Source organism: Fukomys damarensis, unplaced genomic scaffold (assembly GCF_012274545.1).
Source record: "Fukomys damarensis isolate Sample0158 unplaced genomic scaffold, DMR_v1.0_HiC HiC_scaffold_24, whole genome shotgun sequence".
NCBI lineage: Eukaryota > Metazoa > Chordata > Mammalia > Rodentia > Bathyergidae > Fukomys > Fukomys damarensis.
Genome location: NW_022900936.1, coordinates 31,973,481 through 31,993,459, shown reverse-complemented (window position 1 = coordinate 31,993,459; position 19,979 = coordinate 31,973,481). Strand labels below are relative to the sequence as shown.

General features: G+C 33.0%; 1 long non-coding RNA gene across 9 annotated transcripts in view; it reads right to left on the bottom strand.

Annotated features, from left to right (window-relative positions):
- LOC104847444 overlaps nucleotides 1-19,979 on the bottom strand; it is a 41,776-nt gene that overhangs the window by 12,277 nt on the left and 9,520 nt on the right. For 4 of the 9 annotated variants that reach the window (XR_776160.2, XR_002024677.1, XR_776159.2 and 1 more), the window contains exons 3-4: nucleotides 17,833-17,906; nucleotides 5,066-5,185 (exon numbers count right to left, since the gene is read on the bottom strand). The exons of 1 other annotated variant lie outside the window; for it this stretch is intronic. This is a non-coding gene — a long non-coding RNA (uncharacterized LOC104847444). Of the gene's footprint in view, nucleotides 1-4,020; nucleotides 4,186-5,065; nucleotides 5,186-17,832; nucleotides 17,907-19,979 lie in introns of all 9 variants that reach the window. 4 more of the 9 variants (XR_002024676.1, XR_776161.2, XR_776158.2 and 1 more) reach the window with 3 other exon arrangements.

Here is a 19,979-nt window from a genome sequence, read left to right as displayed (position 1 = left end):
CAGTGGTTCCACCGCCTATCTTGCAAGCACAAGGGCCCGAGTTCAATCCCTGGGGCCAAAAAAAAACAAAAAACAAAAAAACAAAAAACCAAAAAGCAATCTATATTCATTAAAGACTGTCTATATCTACTTTTTTCTGTGTCCTTATCATGAATGAAAGTTGGATTTATTCAAAGACTTTTTCTACATCTATTGAAAGGTTCATGTGATTTTTGTCTTTGTTTATGTTTACATAATCAATTACATTTATTTATTTGTGTGTGTTGAACTATTCTCGCATCTCTGGGATGAAGACTACTTGGTCACAAAGTATGATCTTTTTAATGATTTTCTGCATTCTGTTTGCCAGTATCTTGCCAAGGATTTGCATCTGTATTAATTAGAGGAATTGGCCTATAGTTCTGTTTTTTTGGTTGGATACTTGTCTAGTTTTGGGATCAGAATAATGTTAGCTTCTGAGAAGGATTTTGGAAGGACAACTTCTCTCTCGATTTCATTATAATGTTTGTGCAGAATTTGGTGTTAGTTCTTCCCTGAAGTTCTTGTAGAATCTGGCTATGGTCAGTAGGGTTATTATTATTATTATTATTATTATTATTATTATTATTATTTTACTTCAATTCCATTGGCTGTATTGGATTCTTGAAGATTTTTAAGTCTTCTTGGTTCAGTTTTGACAATTCACGTGTATCTAGGAATCTATTTCTTTTGAATTCTCTGATTATTTGACATACACGTTTGTGAAATATTTGCTAGTAATTTTCTGGATATTAGCAGTGTCCGTTGTTATTTCAATGAAGACACACAGGCCACCCTTACATTGTCCTATAATAATTCTGTCCACTAATTTCAACCACACATAGGCAGCAATGCCAAAGCTCAATCATGTCACTAGACTGAAAGCCTTCTTCTTTAGGACTGCCCCCTCTAATGATTACATTTACCAAACCTGGCCTCCCACACCAGACTACAAGCCTGGCTATCTTCCTGGTCTGACTGAGGGCCTTCCTGGGAGATTTCAGTAGATCCCTATTTAGTTCTCATCCTCTCCAAGAGTATCTCCCCAGTCTGCCTTTCACCCAGTCCCATGGTAGGTCCTGAAGCAAAACTCTCCTTCTAGGTGTTGGTCTCCTCTTTGATCAGATTGGTCTGTTGATTGTCACCTCTGTCGCCCTGTGCTTTGTAGAACGCAACAGCAGGGCCAGTGTTAACTGGGGTAGGGCACACAGTTCTGGGCTCTCCTGGTTCCCGACAGGACCTGGGCAGGTGTCAGAGTTGGCTGGAGGCAGGACACCCAGTTTCCCCCAGTAGTCTTAAGCAAATTATTGGTTGCATTTTGTAGTTTATGTTTACCAATAATTTAATTACATTTACCACTAATTTAGTGGTTTAAGTCAGATTAAATATATCATATAGAATTGATTTCTCTAGTTCATTGCACATTAAATCCCTTTTAATAATTACTGTGTCCAATAAGTGTATTTATATTCATATTGTACTGTGCATAAAATACTTAAAATTTTTTAGAGTTTACTGCATTTTATATGTGAATATTTTATTCATCATAATTTATTTATTGAGAGATTAGTACATGCCAATGCCAGTGAACAAATCTTAATTTTAACACTTTTCATTAGAAACTAATGTCTTTTTTTGTTTGAAATAGTTATGTTTTCTTTAATATGGCATATAGGATATGCTGCAATAAAATGATGACTTTTTGCAATTTAATTATGTAAAGTAATTTTAAAAGTAGACAATCCATTACTAATGCTAAATATTATCATGAACAATTACCTTCATATCATCTTGTCAGTAGCACTGAAAATCTAGTTTCCCCGTTACTAACAATGCTTTAATTTTATTGTGCTAATTTTATGCGTGATGGCAATGGAAATTTTTATGCAAGATATTGAATCTTGCCATTCAAGAAAGTAGTTAATCTTTCTATTCTACTGTGTCTAGATGCTTTTCTGTACACAGTGTGATTATTCTTTCAGCTCATCTCTATTTCATTGTCTATTCCTACTTATTTGCTGTTCTTTCCATCCTTTACTCTGTGAAAAATTTTCTAGAAAAGTTCACTTTAGAGTCCCTTTGTGTCTTTCTGAAACAAACAAAAAGTAACAGTATGTAAAATGTATTTATTAGCATGTTTCTGTTATTTGTTTGAAGACAAATTGTAGGTACAATAATACTGCATTGTTCCACGACATTCCACTATATGATAACATCATTCACAAAGGTTTATACTTTATTATATTCATAGTTTAATGTTCCTAGCAGTAAACTTTGCAGTGAAAATATAAACTTAGAAAAATATTTATTATTGTTGTTGATGAATTGATGATTTTACTATTATTTAATATTATCAAGTGTATTTTTCCTTGACTGTCAGGAAACTTGTAGTTAGGAGACAATCCAAGGTTAATGGGAATTCATCTATAGACTTTTGAGACCTCTGTATATATATATAGAACTAGGGGACGGGGATTTAGTTAGTGTTTCCGGCACCTGCCTCAGAAGTACAAGGACCCGAGTTCAAACCTTGGTACCAAAAAAATAACTCAAAATTATGACTGCCCAACTATGTGTGGAACTGTGGAAGAACCTCTTCAAAGTTCAGGGCCTGAAACACAATCTTTATTATCTACATAGTAAAGTTAATTCTGTTTAGAACTAAGTTTTATGTCCAACTGCTAATATTTTTCCTCTGTTATCATTTTTTAATGCAGTGGCTACCTATTGTCATTACACACTTGGGATCAAATTGATTGATTAAATGAAATTTTGGGGCAATATGGAAATTACAAACTATGCATAAATTAGCATCTTTTCAAACCTAAATCACCAATAAATATTCATTTATAAGCTCATTTTTTATTATTTCAGGCTTTCACTTTTTACTTCAAGTGAGGAAATAAGTGGAAGTTCTGTGTCTTTGTTGTTGTATTGTTTTTAATCAACACAATAATTGTACACTGATGGAGTAAAAAGTTAATGAATACATATGTTGTATAATAAAACAGGGTATTTATCATTTCATCAACTCATAGTTTTTTCATTTCCTTGCCATGTGAACACAAAATCCTCTTTTTGGAATACTTGGAGATATTAACATCAAATTGTTAACTATAGTTGCCTTATTGTGTAATAGAACAACAGAACTTATTCCTCCCAATTGTTGCTTTTAATAACTTTCTAAGTATCTTTTCTTAAAGTAACTGCTTAATTTTTCTTTTTACCTTTTACAATTGTATTTTTATCTCTTAATTTGGGCCTAATAATTTTTCATTTCCTTGCTGATGCTTTTATTATAAACTGCCTCAAAATTGTTTCAAAATAGGCAGGTTAAAATTATCACTGTGTATTAGTCAATGCTTACTAGAGAAACAAAGGAGATAATGTCCAAGGTGAAGGGTGGAGATTCTCTGAAGAAAATGAAGTAAGCCTTTATTCTTTTCCACTTATACCATTCTGGTGCTAACCCTCCCCAGGGTGGGTCTTCCACACCCAGGACTATGATGAGCCAATTTAGTTGGGCATTTCTTACTCGAATTGACACAATCAGTTAACTACCACAACTTATGACTACAGTATTTGTACACTATCTATGATGATATATAAATGACTGTCTTACACCTTTCTGTTTCTTGATATTGTCATATGCTATATAAATAAAAAATTTTAATTTGATCCTACTTAAAACATATGATAGTTTCATTTGAATATTTTGGAACGTTTGTCTATTTAGAAATCTGCATTTTTGAAATCCTAAATTTTTTTTAAAAAACTTAAAAAAAATTTTATTGGTACATTTTAGTTATACAATACAGTTACATTCATCTTTGGGATTTTGTACCTTTACATGATGTATCTTGGGTCTTATTTTTTTGATTTCCAAAATTTTACATTGTTGATATATTAACATATGTATTAATTATCATTTCTTGTAGCCATGGGCTAAAATTAATGTATGCTTTTAAATTTGCAAACAAACAAAATAATTATATAACTCACCGCTGCTCATCTGTTTTGTCATTCAACCTGAAGAACAGGTAGTCAGCAGTAGTTTTATTTCACCTTTTTGGTGTGGAGTTTTAAGAAGCTACATAAGGGTACAGATGCATACTAATTTTTAGAAATTTGTATCCGATCTTCTGAATTCAGTTTTGAAATCCAATACTGTTATTCCAAATAAAAATAAGTATTTTTTTAATATGGGCATCATGACAGAATTTTAATCAAAGTCAGACATATTCTGAAAGAAATCACTGCCAGCATTAAAAGATAATCAGAAAATGAAATTAGAAAATATTTTTATGAACTGTTTTTCATAGTGAATTATAAGCATAAATGACTCCTCATCCTTTTGTGGTAGCATATAATAAAAATAAAAAACAATTCACGGAAGATTTAGGTATGGTAATAGATCACATTACATATCCGGGATATTACAGAAAATACATTTTAAGGAAAGTACATTTCTGATCAAAACAAAGAAGGAAACCATTATTTGGTGCCTGTGTTAGAGATAGAACAGATGAATGGTAATTTTTTTCTAGTTGTTATGTTTCATTTTTTTGTAGTGACAATATAATACATTTTTTGTAATATCAGCTTTCCTGAAAGATGAATGCTACAAACAAATATTATTTTGAGTAAACATACTATAACTGATTTGCAAGACAATTCACTCTCATTCTGTAGAATAAGAAATTGTATTAATTATAACCATATATATATATTTCAAATAAAGTTTAAGATACTACAAACATTCAATGTTAGTGCTTTCTTCATAGTGACCCCTCAGGTCATGAATACAATTTTAAGACCTATGTTCTCATCCTATCCCAAAATGAGAATATGTATATATTTACACCATATGTGTAACAGTTTTTAAAAGTGTCTGCTTGCCTTTTCTAGTTCACTCGAGATATAAATTTTATTTGTAATTCCCATTGTGTGAATCAGTCAGGATGGGCTTGGTTATGCTGTGCTAATTCTGTGTTTCACAGGCCAAGGCCGTAGAAGGAACAGCAATGATTTGGAAGTTTCTACTCACCACGGCATCAGGAAAAAATCCACAAGTGGCTTACTCTGATAATTAAACAGAAATGACCCGTTGTGCTTCTTTTCATGATTCCATGGGGCAGAACTACTCACGTGGATTTATTTAATTACTCTAAGGAAAGAAGAAGTAGGGAAAGAAAATCTAAGAAGCCAGCCAGACATTAGAAATAGTGATCAGGACCGGGGATTTAGCTCAGCGGTTTGGTGGCCTGCCTCGCAAGCGCAAGGATCTGAGTTCAATCCCCGGTATCAAAAAAGAAAAGAAATAGTAATCAGCAATAATGATATTTGCCCTGTACTTATACATAATACAAACTGACTATTAAAGGTTACTAGTATCGATTGTACAGCTCATTTGTTGGTGACCTATTTGAAACATGCTCATCACTAAAGGAGTAACAGAAACAGTTACTGTTCACGGTCTAGCAGAGTAAAAGAAGCTATTTTAAGAGCCACATTCTGCTAAAAAGCCTTGGTAATTTTTTCTATGAACTTTCAAAGTCTTCTGCTAATTGCAAGCTTGTATTAAAACTGATATTTTGAGAAGAAGAATGGCATTAGTTACAAAAACATTTCATTAATATTGATCAATTATTGGCAAGCAGCCTACCCTACTGAGAAAAAAAAAGGTCTAGAGAGGGGAATAACAAATACATATTGCTATCCCTGTAATAAACTGAGAATGATCTCAGCCTTAAAAAAAAAAAGATGTTTCATCAAGGAGTTGTTGAAAGTCAGTCATTTTAATGACAGGTATCTTGCCAAAATACCTTTTTCTGGCTTCTGTTAAATAATGTATAACTAATAAATTAAGTAACAGACTGAAGTCTCAAATACTGAAAATTAAGCATATGAAAAAAAGAAGAAGGATTTTAGGGACAGTTTAAAGTTTACAGTCATATCTGAAATTATGACTATTACCTGCATGGGGGGAACAACTAACATCAGAATTTTATAGGCTAACTTATACTTAGCTTTTCATTTCCCCAAGGATGATGTTCATTTTGAAAATAAAAGTGTTTCAAAGATCAAACAGTAAAGCTTTAAGTGAATGTTGCTTTTAATATGTCCTTATCTATGATGTGCTAATTTAATATAAAAGTTGATAAACCACAGAAATATTCAACAAAGTAATATTTTGCTAAATATTCAAAACTTTTCTATTTTAAACTATTTGGAAGACAGAATGAAAAGAAAATCTTTCTCCTTTTCTAGTGTTTTGTATTAGAAAATAAGATAAAATGTAAAGAGAAAAATCACGATATTTTGAAATGTGTCACGAAAAATTTTTTAATCATTACACAAAATTACTGATAGTTATTGCATTGGTCAGATTCCTATTGCTGTCAGATTCCCTGACACATCTTAAAGGATGAGCGGTTTATAGTAATTTAGCTCATGGTTTTAGGGAATTTATTATACAGTGGTTGGATGGCTCCAAGATAGAAACATCATGGTAGAAGGGCCAGGCAGAACAAAGCTGCTTGCTTCATGGTGCCAGAAACCAGCACAGTGGAGTGACAACAGAGAGAAAAGGATAGAGACCACAGATAACATCCAAAGTCATGCCTTCATGCCCTACCCAGACACACTCTGAAGTGTGTTCCACCAATCTGGGCCAATCCCAAGCCAGTTGAGTTGACATAATCAAGCTTAATCATCACAGTAATATTTCTTAGCTGTATATCATGTGCCAAGAACTATCATTATAACATATTTATATGTATCATTAATTTTTTTCTTACAATCCAATGGTATATGTATTATCACTGTCACTATTTCGCAAAGGAAGATAGTCTGAAACCCAAAGTTTTGTATTAATATTCTTCTGAGGAGACAATTTTTGGCATCAAAAGTGTAAGATCTGAATCATACTTTGCTATTTAGTGGCATTACTTTTAAAAGCTCCCTGGACCTCTGTAATCATTGATATCTTCATTTGCAAAGTTCACAAGCTTTTGGTACGAAAACGCATAAATAGGAATATAAATTGCTTAGCATATATGTTTTTTCTATAGAGTTTCCAAAAATTATCAGTTAATATTATTCTTGCTATTATTATTATTGTTATCATTAGATACAAATGGAAGCATTTAACACAATCTTAAGACTATAATAGATACTTAATAAATATTACTTTCCTTTCTTCAAAAGCCTTAATAGGCTGAATAGACTAAAAAGAAAACTAAACACCCCATACATGAATAGTATTCTTTGAGATTGAATCCCACTGGACTTTGGGGATGTGTCTGTGAATGACCTTGAAATGAAAATTCAGGCACTATTTTTAATCCTGTTTCTAAATATAACTGTGTCATAGTCTCATATTAGCCCTCTAGTCAGGGAGATTGGTATTCATTTAACATAACTGGACACATTTTTCAGTATATCAGCTTTCACGTCCTGGCAGTGAAACCATTTCAGTGACTATTCACATTTCTTCCAGAGTGGAATTTAATAAAAGATCTGTGGATAGTGGGAGGGGGGTGTATCAGGGTATGAAAGATGTGACAGCTCTGATATAGTTCTTTCCTCCTTTCAACAGTAAAGTCACAAATCTCTTTTAAATTACTGAGAAAATTACAACTGAAAGTTAGCACTCTTTAAATCCAATGTCATCGATGACTATTAAAATGAAGGTAATGCTAAAATGTATTTGAGATTCAGTCTTCTAAAGAAAAGTTTTTGGGAAGCAGAGGTATCTCTTGCATAGTTTGATTAAGGAAAACTGTCTGCAAAACTAAATGATGCATTAACATTGCAAGCTCAAATCAATGTAATTGATTTGTGTGTATCATTATCCTATCTGTTATGTTTATGGTTTCAATTGTCAAAAGAAGAATTTGCTTATTAAGGGCTCTGTTATACATACAGCAGTGAGAGGATGTAAGTCCAATCACTAGCCATATCATACAGTGCTGGCCAAGAACACTGCTTTGCAAAATTAAAAGTAACAGGCTAAGGAAGAGATCTGTTGATATATTAGCTCAAAAATCCAAGAAGCTAACTTAGAGGTGTTGTTAAACTCAAAGCTCTATGTGGGTTTCCAGAGTTGTTAAGTAAAACCTCCAAAGATTGAATGAAGTTGATTTGGCCCTATTATGTCAGCCTCGTAAGTTGAAAAGTGATATCACAAGTTCCAACTTAGATAAAATTTTGTGCTACTGCTGAAAGTATACATGATCTTGCTACCTTCTAATGAAAATTAGACACATGTATTAAGTTATTTTCATATTTTTCAAGCTTTAATTATATTTCATGCTTAATTAGATTTTCATGCTTTTAATTAGATTTTTACAAAGTGTAAAATTTAATGATGAAATTAATCCTTTTACTGATGCTAACATATTTAAATAAAAAATTTTCATCTGTACCTGGGATTTTAAAATTTGTTTGATATGAATTCATCAATAGAGATGTGAAAAGGAGAACATGTATATCAAAGTATTATGGATGGTAAGAATTTTGATTTTTTAAAAAGACAAAATGACAACTTTGTATTAGTTGGCAACTGATGATTTCCAAGAATAATTCCTAGTATTGCTAAACTGTTTTGCTGGATAAGATAATTGAGGCAACAAATAAAATGAAGTGTTATTTTTCAGAAAATGCTACTTAGGAATAAACAAACAGACCTGTGATGAGTAATCCACACCTCCAAGGAGAAAAATTAGGGTTTCAATAATATACAAAAATTTGATTCTCATGTCTGGATTATGAAATGACTCTACAAAGTGACCCTACTCTTTTTTTTAAGGGTTAAAAATAAATGAACTGCAGACAAGCAGCAGATGCAGGATCCAAGAGGAGTCATGTATAGCAAAGTAATCACTAGCCACAACCACCATGCTGTGCAGGAACATCCCTTGAGGCAATCACATGTTGGAACAAAGGATGTAATTTTAGGGGTAGTGGACAGAGGATACCACTATCCTCTTCTGGTCCCATGTCCTGAACAGAGTCTCTCTTTTTAAGGTTCATTATGTTCAATACTTGATCAGATCTGGTTCAAAGAAAAATAAGTTTGTTTTCCCTGTTCTCAGTCTTTCTCCATTATTTTGGAACTTTCTGCAAAGTGCAAAAACAAATACTATGAGAATCTTGCTATTGTTTCGAGAAAACATGAAGAAACAAGGGTCTGCTGGGATAGGCCATTTGTCAGTTATAGCACTTCTCACTGAAAATGACTTTTGATTAATAATTATTCATAAAATAACGTTCTACATTCTAAGGAGTATTTGTGATAAGGTTAAACAGAGTTTTTTGTAAGTAGTTTTGGTTTCTGTCCATTACAGGATTAGTTTGGGTTTTTCTTTTTTAATTAATGGATTTCTTCCTTCTTCTGTGAGTCATGAGCAGAACTGAGCATAGTTTGATTCTTTTTAATGCCATCAGTTTGATAGTCTTATTTCTCTAGGTGCACTTCACTGAAATACCCTGCTTGACAAGAAAAAAGAATCCACAAGAATTTCCTGAGAAGCCATTCATATGCAGCATGTGTTAGGTTTTTCATTTTCATTTGGCATTTCCCAACTCAACTAATTATGTTATCACTCAATGTAAACTTTAAAAGAGAAAGTCTTCAGTTAAAGAAAAAAACCTTGAAGTTCTTCTGCCTAACTTCATAGATATTCCTGTCATCTTTAAATAGAAGAAACTTATATTTATATTTTAAGATAGTTGAATATCTTAACATATCTCCATATCCCCCCTTTGCTAAAACTCCCTCCCTCCAATTTTCTTTTTCTTTCTTTCTTTCTTGCAACTTTATTTTCTAGAATTAAGGGAATTAGCTTATCCTCGCAATATTAATGGTTACTGTAGTTTATTGTCTTATTCTGAGTTTTGTACTATCCATGGAGAGTTTGTCATGTTATAGATCTCCATTGATTCTATTTACAAGGTTCTCATCTCTTTCTCATGCTATGAGTGATTCAGAAATTTCTCCAAACATAAAAATAAAGTGGTCAGTTTTTAAAGGGATTGAAAATGTGGTAATAAGCACATATTATCTGTATACATTGATAGGCAAATATTCTGTCTCCCTCCATATGTGTGTGTGTGTGTGTGTGTGTGTGTGTGTGTGTGTATATATATATATATATGAACCAGCATTATATGTGTCACTATGAAAGAATTTGTAATTCCAACTAAGTATAGCATAACAATTGTAAGATACATTCCTTATTCATAGATGAAAAGTGTGGATGGAAGGCACCACAGAATTGAGGAAATACAGTTAACTGATATAAGTTGATGTAGTTTTTCCCTTATGATACTTCTACTGTAATTATAATCATATTAGACTTACTTAGTTTCACTCTGTTTTTCTTAATCAAATTTATGTGCAAGTGATTTTGCTGATTCTTCCTTGAATTTAGGTTGCAGTCTAAGGCCTGTTTTGGTGTTCCCCTCAATGTATGTCATGGAATTGGGTACTGTTTGTTACTGTAGAGTTAATTTCTATTTATTCTGCTTTCAGTTGTCCAGTAACACAAAATCATAGAATCATTACTCTGTTATCGCACATTAAATGGATTATTCTCAAAGTACATGTAAAGTTTAAAAGCATTGAAATCAGTTCTCCAAAACTGTGAGAGAGAAAAGGTTAGTCTTCAGTGTTATCCTTCTTTGATGACCAATAATTTTAGGATTATAAAACATAAATGTTAGAGGATGCCATATTTTTCTGGGTTAAGCTCACAAACTATATTAATAGCAGCACATTCCTTCATGTCCTTGGGGATAGCAGTGGAGCAATCAGAATATCTGACAATATAATCTGCCCAACTGGCCAAAGATAGTGTAATGGTAACTCTGCCGCCTGAAATAAATGAAATGTACTTATATGGGTCTTTTTAAAAACTCACTGGGGGACTGGGGTAAGACCAGTTTGGGTGTGTTTTACAAGTAGATACTGCTCAAAATGACTGGGAATGGAGTTATTAAAATGTAAACTCCTTTAAAAAGTTGACAGTGAAAGTTTACATGCATGTCAAAAGGAGCCAGGTTGGAGAGTGTGTGCTAACCAAGCTTTATTTGAAAACAAGTGATAAAAAGTCACTTCAAAGCAGCCATAGTAAAAAGAGGAAATGTCTTACAATAAAAAGCAATCTCAATGAAAGCAAGTGTGTGTGCGTGCGTGTGTGTGTGTGTGTGTGTGTGTGTTGTGTGTGTGTGTGTGTGTGCGTGCGTGCTTTGCAGGGTGGTTACCACAATTTTCAGAATGTAATTCACTAACTTCCCAAATGTTTTGTTTTGGAGAAATGAATTCAGCTGGAAAATCTACCTCTATAACCCACCTTCTTTTAAACACTAAACAACTATCTGCATATTGCTATTACTTTGCCTAGTTTTGTTTCCATAAGCTCTTATTCCTATCACACTTGCTAATAATATATGTTAGAGGTCGGATAATCACCAATACTTAAAGTTCCCTTCTTGACTTTTCTGTAACTTTAAATGAGGTCTCTTTGACATTTCTCATTTCTTGATGCCTGTAAATGTTATTGTTTTTCTTCAGCCATTATCAATGTTTGTTGGTTTTACTGGCTCTATTTGCATCTGGTCTCAGAGATGAGTTTGTCTCAAGTCTTCACACCTGAGCCCAAATCTATGTATAGTTTTCTCACCTGCTTTAGGAATAAGGCCTTTAAAAGAAATTCACTAAGCCAAGATTTTGATGCAATACACATTTATTTGCATTCCATGCACATCCCAGGGCTGTGGTGGCAAACCTATGGCACACTTATTTGGTTTTCTTTTAAAAGATGTTGATATATGAATTGTTTTTTCTAAACTAAAACTTCAGTATTCAGGTTTAATTTGCATTTTGCAATAAATAAGTGGGTTTTGGGTTGCAGTTTGGATGCTCATCTCTGAAAGTTTCTCCATCATCGGCTAGGGTTTGATGATGAATGCACATTCCTTCAGCCATGATGCATACCTAAAGGACTCCACATTGCACAGTGCCTCTTCTCAAATACCTGTAGATCTGAAACATGTGCTACATGCATGTGCTACAGCCTATAGAGTATGTTATTGAAGCCCTGCTGGACTGGTCAAAGCTCTTCACACCCTCTAACTAAAACAGGCTTCCTTGTGCCGTCCCATCCCAAATCACTTTTGTCTGCCATTTACAGTGTTACTTTCTGGTTGTAGATGGCTTCACATACAAACCAGCTGCATTATTTTGCTTTAATTTGATGGAACATGTTAGGTCCTCTATAAGAATTTATCATTGCAACTTAGGAGGTCTTTTTATATTCCCTTGACATTCTTTATTCTGTGGTAGTAGAGAGACCTCAGAGGTCACACTATCTTTTTACTGTGTTTGTAAAGTTCTTTATATGGACATAGTCCTATATAAAATATATGCTATAGAATATTTACTCTGAGCCTCTGTCTTATCACCTTATTTATTTAAAAGTATCTTCCAAAAAAAAAGAAATCAACTTAATCAAGTTAAATATACTTACCATTATGTACTGTACTTTTGCTTTTGAAGAAATCTTTGCCCTATCTAAGGTTACAAAATCTTTTTTCTATGCTTTCTTTTATAAGTTTCATAGATTTAGTTATGTAGTCTTCTTGACAATATTTGAAAATTAACTGTATTGCAGTTTATTTTAAATGGTATAAAACAAGCTCATTTTAACTGTACAAATCAATGAGTTTTGAAAATCATATATACCCACAAGACCACCATCACATTGAAAACACAAAACATTTCTGTCACCAAGAAAAACATCCCCCAAATTCTTTTGGATTTAATTTTCCCCTCAGCTTTCCAACTTCAGGTAATCACTGAGTTGGTTTGTGTCACTTATATGTTGTTTCACTTTATAGAAGTTCACATAAACAGAATAGACATAGTATACACTAATTTATACCCAACTCCTTTTGCTTAGTAAAACGGTTTTAAGATTAATTTGTATTGTGTAAAACACTAGTTTGTTCTTTATATTGCTGAGTAGTACTTAATTTTATGGCTGTACCACAATGTGTTTAAACTTAAAAATTTCAATGTGTGCTAAGAGATGTGAATGAAGTTCATATATCTTACATATACATATCCAATTGTTCTAATAGCACTTGTCGAAAATCATTAAACATAGTATATAAAACATTTAAGTATTTTTAATGCTTTAAAGCAGCATTCTATAGTTTTTGGAGTAGGGGCCTAACACATCTTTTGTCAAATTTATACTTAACTATTTCACCTTTTTGATGCTGCTGTAGTTACAATTTTTAAACAAATCTCATTTCATCTTATTAGCTGTTAGTATATAGAAATTGAATTCATTACAATTAATTTTTGCATGTTGATCTCATATAGCATTAACCTTTTTTAGGTTTCATTCAACTTTTCTTATATAGTGAATCACATAATTTGCAAATAAAGATTTTCTTCCTTTCCAATTTGGGTCAACTTTATTATTTTTTTTCCTGAGCACACTGTCTAGAACATCTAGCAAAATATCAAAGTTATAAAAATGAATATCTTCTCATTGTTTCTGACTTTATAAAGTAAGCATTTAATCTTCATCATTAAGTATGAGGTTAGGTGAATAATTTTTTGGAGATGATCTTTATCAGTTTAGGAATATCCCTCTTCTTTGATGAAGAAGGGATGTTCATTTTTGTTTTATTGTTTTTCCTCTGTATTTGCAAACATGTTACTTTTCAGTTTGGTTTTTTAATATGGTAAATTGTATTGACTGACTTACAAATGTTAAATTTAACCTGAATTATTTAGTTAAGTCCTACTTGCTCATAAAGTGTTATTTTGTATATTGTTGCTCTCAATTTTCTAAGTTTCTTGGTAATTTTTGCACATAGGTATGTCAAAAATACTAGTCTGTACTTTTCTGTTTTTAAAACATCTTTTTCTGGTTTTGGTGTGATGGTAACATTCATCTCACAAAGTAATTTGGGAATTAAACCCCATCTTTAAATTCTCTGGTAGAATTATTATACATTTGATATAATTTATTGCAGAAATGCTTGGTATAATTCATCAGTGAAGTCACATAGACCTGGATTTCTTCTCTTCATGGGTAATTTATTAGTATATTCAAATATATTGGTGTGTACATACATGCACATATATTTATTTATATTAATTATCTAGTTGTTAAATAAGCTTTGGTAGTTTCTGTCTTCCAAGGACTTTTCCAATTCCATCTCAGCTAGTGAATTTTAGGCAAAAAAAAATTCTCATACCTTCCAATAATACACATTTAGCAAACAATTGAAAACCTTCATGCTAAAATCAGTAGCAAGACAAGGATGCCCACTATCACCTCTCCTGTTCAATATAGCTCTGGAAACATTAGCCATGAAAGAAAAAAATAAAGGCAATAAAGATAGGAAAGGAAGAAGTTAATCTGTTAATATTTGCTGACAATATGATACTTTACGTAGAAGACCCAAAAAAACATTGCCAAAAGATTTCTAGACTTAATTTACAGATTCAGGAAAGTAGCCAGATACAAGGTAAATGCTAAAAAATCAAATTGTCTTCCTGTACACAAATAACAGACTCACTGAGAGTGAAATTAAGGAAACAATTCCTTTCACAATAACATCCACAAAATGAAATATCTAGGAATCAGTCTAATGAGGGAAACAAAAGACCTCTACATTAAAAACTACAACACTCTGAAAATAGAGATTGAAGAGGATATAAGAAAATGGAAAGACATCTCTTGTACCTGGGTAGGAAGAATCAATATAGTAAAAATGGCCATACTTCCAAACATGCTAGAAAGATTCAATGCAATCCCTATTGAAATTCCAACAGTATATTTCACAGAACTAGATAAAATGGTCCAAAAATTCATTTGACATCAGAACAGACCTAAAAGAGCAAAAGCAATTCTAGGTAATAGAGACATGGCAGGGGGTATCACAATCCCCAACTTGAAACTCTGTAACAAAGCCACTGTGAGAAAAACAGCATGGAACTGTCAAAGAAACAGACCAGAGGAACAGTGGAACAGATTAGAAGTTGCAGAAACAGCTCCAGAGGTACTCAGCTACCTCATCTTTGACAAAGGAGCCAGCCTTCCTCAGTGGAGGAAAGATAGCCTCTTTAATAAATGGTGTTGGAAAACTGGATTTCAATTTGCCAAAGATTAAAACTAGAACCATATCTTTCACCATGCACTAGACTAAAAGCCAAGTTGATTAAAGATATAAATATTAAAAAAGAAATACTAAACTTGTTGGAAGATAAGTTAGGTAGAACTCTTGAAGACATTGGCATAAGAAAAGACTTTGTGAACAAATCCTCAGTAGCACAGGAACCAGCACAAAGAATCAACAATTGGGATCTCATCTTTTTAAAAAGCTTCTGCACTGCCAGAGAAATCATGCAGAGCTAAGAGACAATGAACAATGTGGGAAAAAATTTTTACCAGATGCTCCTCAGGAAAAGGTCTACTATCTAGAATATATAAAGAACTCAAACAAATCAGACCCCTCAAACATAAAGACTCAATTCAAAAATGGGCATCTGAGATGTACAGACATTTCACAGACAAAGAAGTAGAAATAGCAAATAAATATATGAAAAAATGTTCCATATCACTGGTCATTTGAGAGATGCAATTGAAAACAACACTGAGATTCCATCTCACCCCAGAATGAATGGCTGCTATCATAAAATCAACCAATAACAAATGCTGGCAGGGTTGTGGGGAGATAGTAACCCTTCTTCATTGTTGGTGGGAGTGTAGACTGGTGCAACCATTGTAGAAGTAAATTAGGATTGGAAGTCCCATTTGACCCAGTTATTTCTCTGCTGGGTATCTTCCCAAATAATTAAAAGAATCATACCACAATGATGTATGTGCACCTATATTTACAGCAGCACAGTTTACAAATAGCTAACACTTGGAAGTAGCCAAATTGCCCATCAACTGTAGACTGGATGAAGAAAATGTGGTTTTTTAATAGATGGAATACTACTCAGCCATCAAGAGTGAGAAACTAGAGACATTTATAGCTCAATGGATGCAAATTGAGGTGATACTCAAGTGAAATAAATAGGACACACGTGTGCAAATACTGAAGCGTTTCTCTATTGTGAGAAACTGAAAGTGTAAATAAGGATCCATATATATAATAGATAATGTGAAAAGGGACAAAGGGGAAGGGAAAATGGAAGGGGTAGGGGAAAGCAAAGAAGGGAATACAATTAATATGAGAAAATGAAAAAATGGAAACAAAGTCTTTGTAGATAGGGAGGGAGGGAGGGGTTGAAGGGAGGTTGGGGAATGGGGAAAAAAGAAGAACCAAGATTGATTATGTAAAGGTACAAATTTCAAACAATGAATGTCATTATACTCTATACCCTAAAAGTACCAATAAAATTGATTAAAAAAGAGATTCAATTACACACACACATTCACACACACACAGTTGTCTGGCTTGCTTGAGGTTGCTCCACACCTCCCTGAAGTTCTTTATATTCTTTTATTCAAATAATTTGTTTTAAGTTTTGGATTATTCCTGTTGTCATTTCTTTAATATTCTAAATTTTTAGTTTAGACACTATATATAACTTTCATCTCTAGAATTTAGATATCTGTTTTAAACAGCTTCAATACACTTTTTAGACATATGAAACCTGTGTATAACAGTCTTTGTGTGGCTGAATCAGGTAATTCTTATAACTGCGCCAGTTTTAAGCCAGTTTTGATTTTTTTTTTTTTTTAGATAGATTCTCACTATGTAGTTGAGACTAACCTGGAACTCACTATGTAGCCTAGGCTGGTCTTGAACTCACAATGATCCTCCTGCCTCAGCCTCCTGAGTGCTGGGATTAAACCAGTTTTGGTTATTCTCTTCAACTGTGTCTTCCAGTTTCAGTTTGTCAGCCCTTACCTTTTTTAGTGTTTGAATGTTTTCTTATTCATATAATACTCTTTTAAGTTTGTTCTTATATGCAGTTATGTTACATGGAAACAGATGGCTGCAATGATGGCAAACCTTTTAGAGCTTTCAATGATACAGTCTGCTGCAGGCAGGGTTTAGAGGCTTAACACTATGACTTGTTAAGTGGTTGCAGAAAAGCATTCAAGTTAGAGCTAATTATTCCCAACTAATGAGACAAGACATTCCTCAGTTCTCTGTGCACTTCTGCATGAATCTGGAGGAAAAATAGCTACTTTTGCTGGCCTTATGTGAATGTTAAGCATTATTCCCTTTAATTCTGTTGGATGGTGCTTTCATTGCTCCTGGCAGTCTCTTTCAATATATACCCCAACCAGTAGTACCTTGAGTACTCAGCAGGAGAACTTTAGCATGACCCTGAGGTCATTTCTCTGTGACTTAGTTCTCTCTGTTCTGGGTGTCTGTGTTAGGTGTTCTTGCTCTGTGCTTTCTAGCTTCCAGCTCCTTGGGATTCTTCCCTGCTCTTTTGACTGAACTGTGGCTTGAAACTTTTCTTGCAGCAGTAAGCTATTTATAGAAATTGTCTCATTGGTTTTTCATCTCTTAGGAATCAGTATCTTTGGTTACTGATGCCTGGTAACATGACTTGCTGTTTTTGTTATTGTTTCAAGCAGCAGGGTAAATCCTGTTCCTCTTACCCCATCTTGGCTGGGAAACAAATCTCAGTTGATCTGAGTAATGAAATTAGGCCTTAGAAAGATCAAGAAACTCTATAGTAATATAGAAAATTCAGTTTATGATAAAACATTAAATCCAGTTTCTTACTACATATACATATACACATACATATATACTTACATCTTTTTAAACTGTATTCCCCCAGAGAAGCATTCATTTTAATGAGTCTGGAATTTAATTCCAAATAATGTTCACTAAAAAAAATACAAAACTGGATATTGTAAGAATTAAAAAGTACTGATAATTTCATGAGTGTGTAAATTCAATCCAGCCTGCACAATTCTTTTATATTTCTAATATTCTTCTATCATAAACAATTTTTTGCCTTATCTTGCTAAAAAAATTTTGGAAGCGTTCTTTAATAATTTTTAGATCAAAAGCATAGTGATGCTAATAGGTTATTGAATGAAGTGAACTGATAAATCCTCTCATGAAATAACTTATGTTTTTAAGAAAGAAGAGGTTTATTTTGGCTCAGAGTTGGTAGAGGTTTAAGACTGCAGTTGGCATGGCAGAGTGTCATTGTAGAGAAGAGCTGCTCGTGTCATGGCAGATAGGATGCAGAGAACAGATATGAGATAATTTACTATGTTTGCCTGGGAAACCCTACCTTCTCAGATGACAGTTAATTTAGCAGGTGTTGATGAATGTGGAATATGCAATTTTATCTGCAAGATTACTTATTCCTGAAAAAGTTTTCAAAAAAAGTTTTAATACAATAACCTCAGACCTAGATTATTAATTTTATTTATTTTTGAGAAAGGGTCTCCCTGTATAGTTCATACTGCCCTGGAACTCACTATGTAGCCCAGGCTGGTCTTGAACTCGCAGTGATCCTCCTGCCTCAGCCTCCCAAGTGCTGGGATTAGAGGCGTGCACCACCACATCCAGCTATAATCAATTTTATGTAAGAACAGAAATTTAACCATAAAATTCTTTAACACTAAATAATTAAGTTAAATATCCTTGGCTTCAACTTGTTCTTTTTAAATGTTGAATTATTTCAGGTTTAAAATGCATTAAAACTGCTAATAAAAATAACATAAAATCTTTTTAAATTAATTTCTTTTCTTTCTTTTTTTTTGGTTCTGAGGATCGAACTCAGGTCCTTGCTCTTGTGAGGCAGGCGGCAGCACCACTGAGCTAAATCCCCAGCAATAAAATAAAATCTTGAAAAATTAGAAAAATTTCTAGATGAAATTAAAACATAAAAATGAAATTAGGAGCAAATAAAGAGTGGTAGTTGAATTCATACTGGTTAAATGACTCAGTGTTATGAAAATTTATATTAGATACTAAATTGAAATATAAATGACTCGAATAGGTGGCATGGCCATTTTCTATTAAAATTGTTACAAGAATTAAATAACCTAGGGAATATGTTCTTAAGAAAAAATAAATTCTTAAAGTTTAGGTCATTTGCTTGTTATTGTATATATTTCATAATAAATAACTTAGGGAATATGTTCTTAAGAAAAAATAAATTCTTAAAGGTTAGGTCATTTGCTTGTTACTGTGTATATTTCCTATATTTCTACATTTTAAACTTTTTTGTGGTTGTCACCTAGAGAGGGTCACCTTTTTTTCCCCACTAAACATCAAGTTATCAGCAAAGTACAAAATGATAATTAAAAATTTCTAGTTCAGTTCCAGGCACACATAGTCCTTTTAATGAATTAGATTATTTCAACTTTGTAAGGATTAATTAGGTACTTGTAGCAGTTTCTTTAAATTTCTCAGAACACTATGCCACTAGATAACTAAGAGGCAGGCTTGTAAACTCAAATATCTAATAGAAGTTCAGAAAGTCCATTTACCTAAATCCACTAGAAAAGACTGAAATTTCTGATTAATTGAAACACTAAAATAATATCATATATTTTTCATTTAAATATTAAGTAGGGTTCAATATTTTTTTTTTTTTAATACTGGGGATCAAACTTGGGCCCTTGTGCTTGTGAGGCAGGCATCAGAACCACTAAACTAAATCCCCAGCCCTAGAGTTCAGTATTAACTAAAGTTTGACAGGTTTCTCCCCTGTAAAACTAATTGTTTTTCTCTCTCCACATCTACTATTAGGAAGTATATGACTAAGTGCAGCCTACACTCAAGTGGTGGAGAACAAAACTTCACTTCATGGGCGATGGAAGCTCTGTATAAATTATTTGGAATTTTCTGGTAAGGAACTTTTTTGCCTTTCTCCTTTTCTCAGGAATTTTCCAGTTTCTGGGAACAAATACCTGACACCCACAGCTTATGATTGTTTA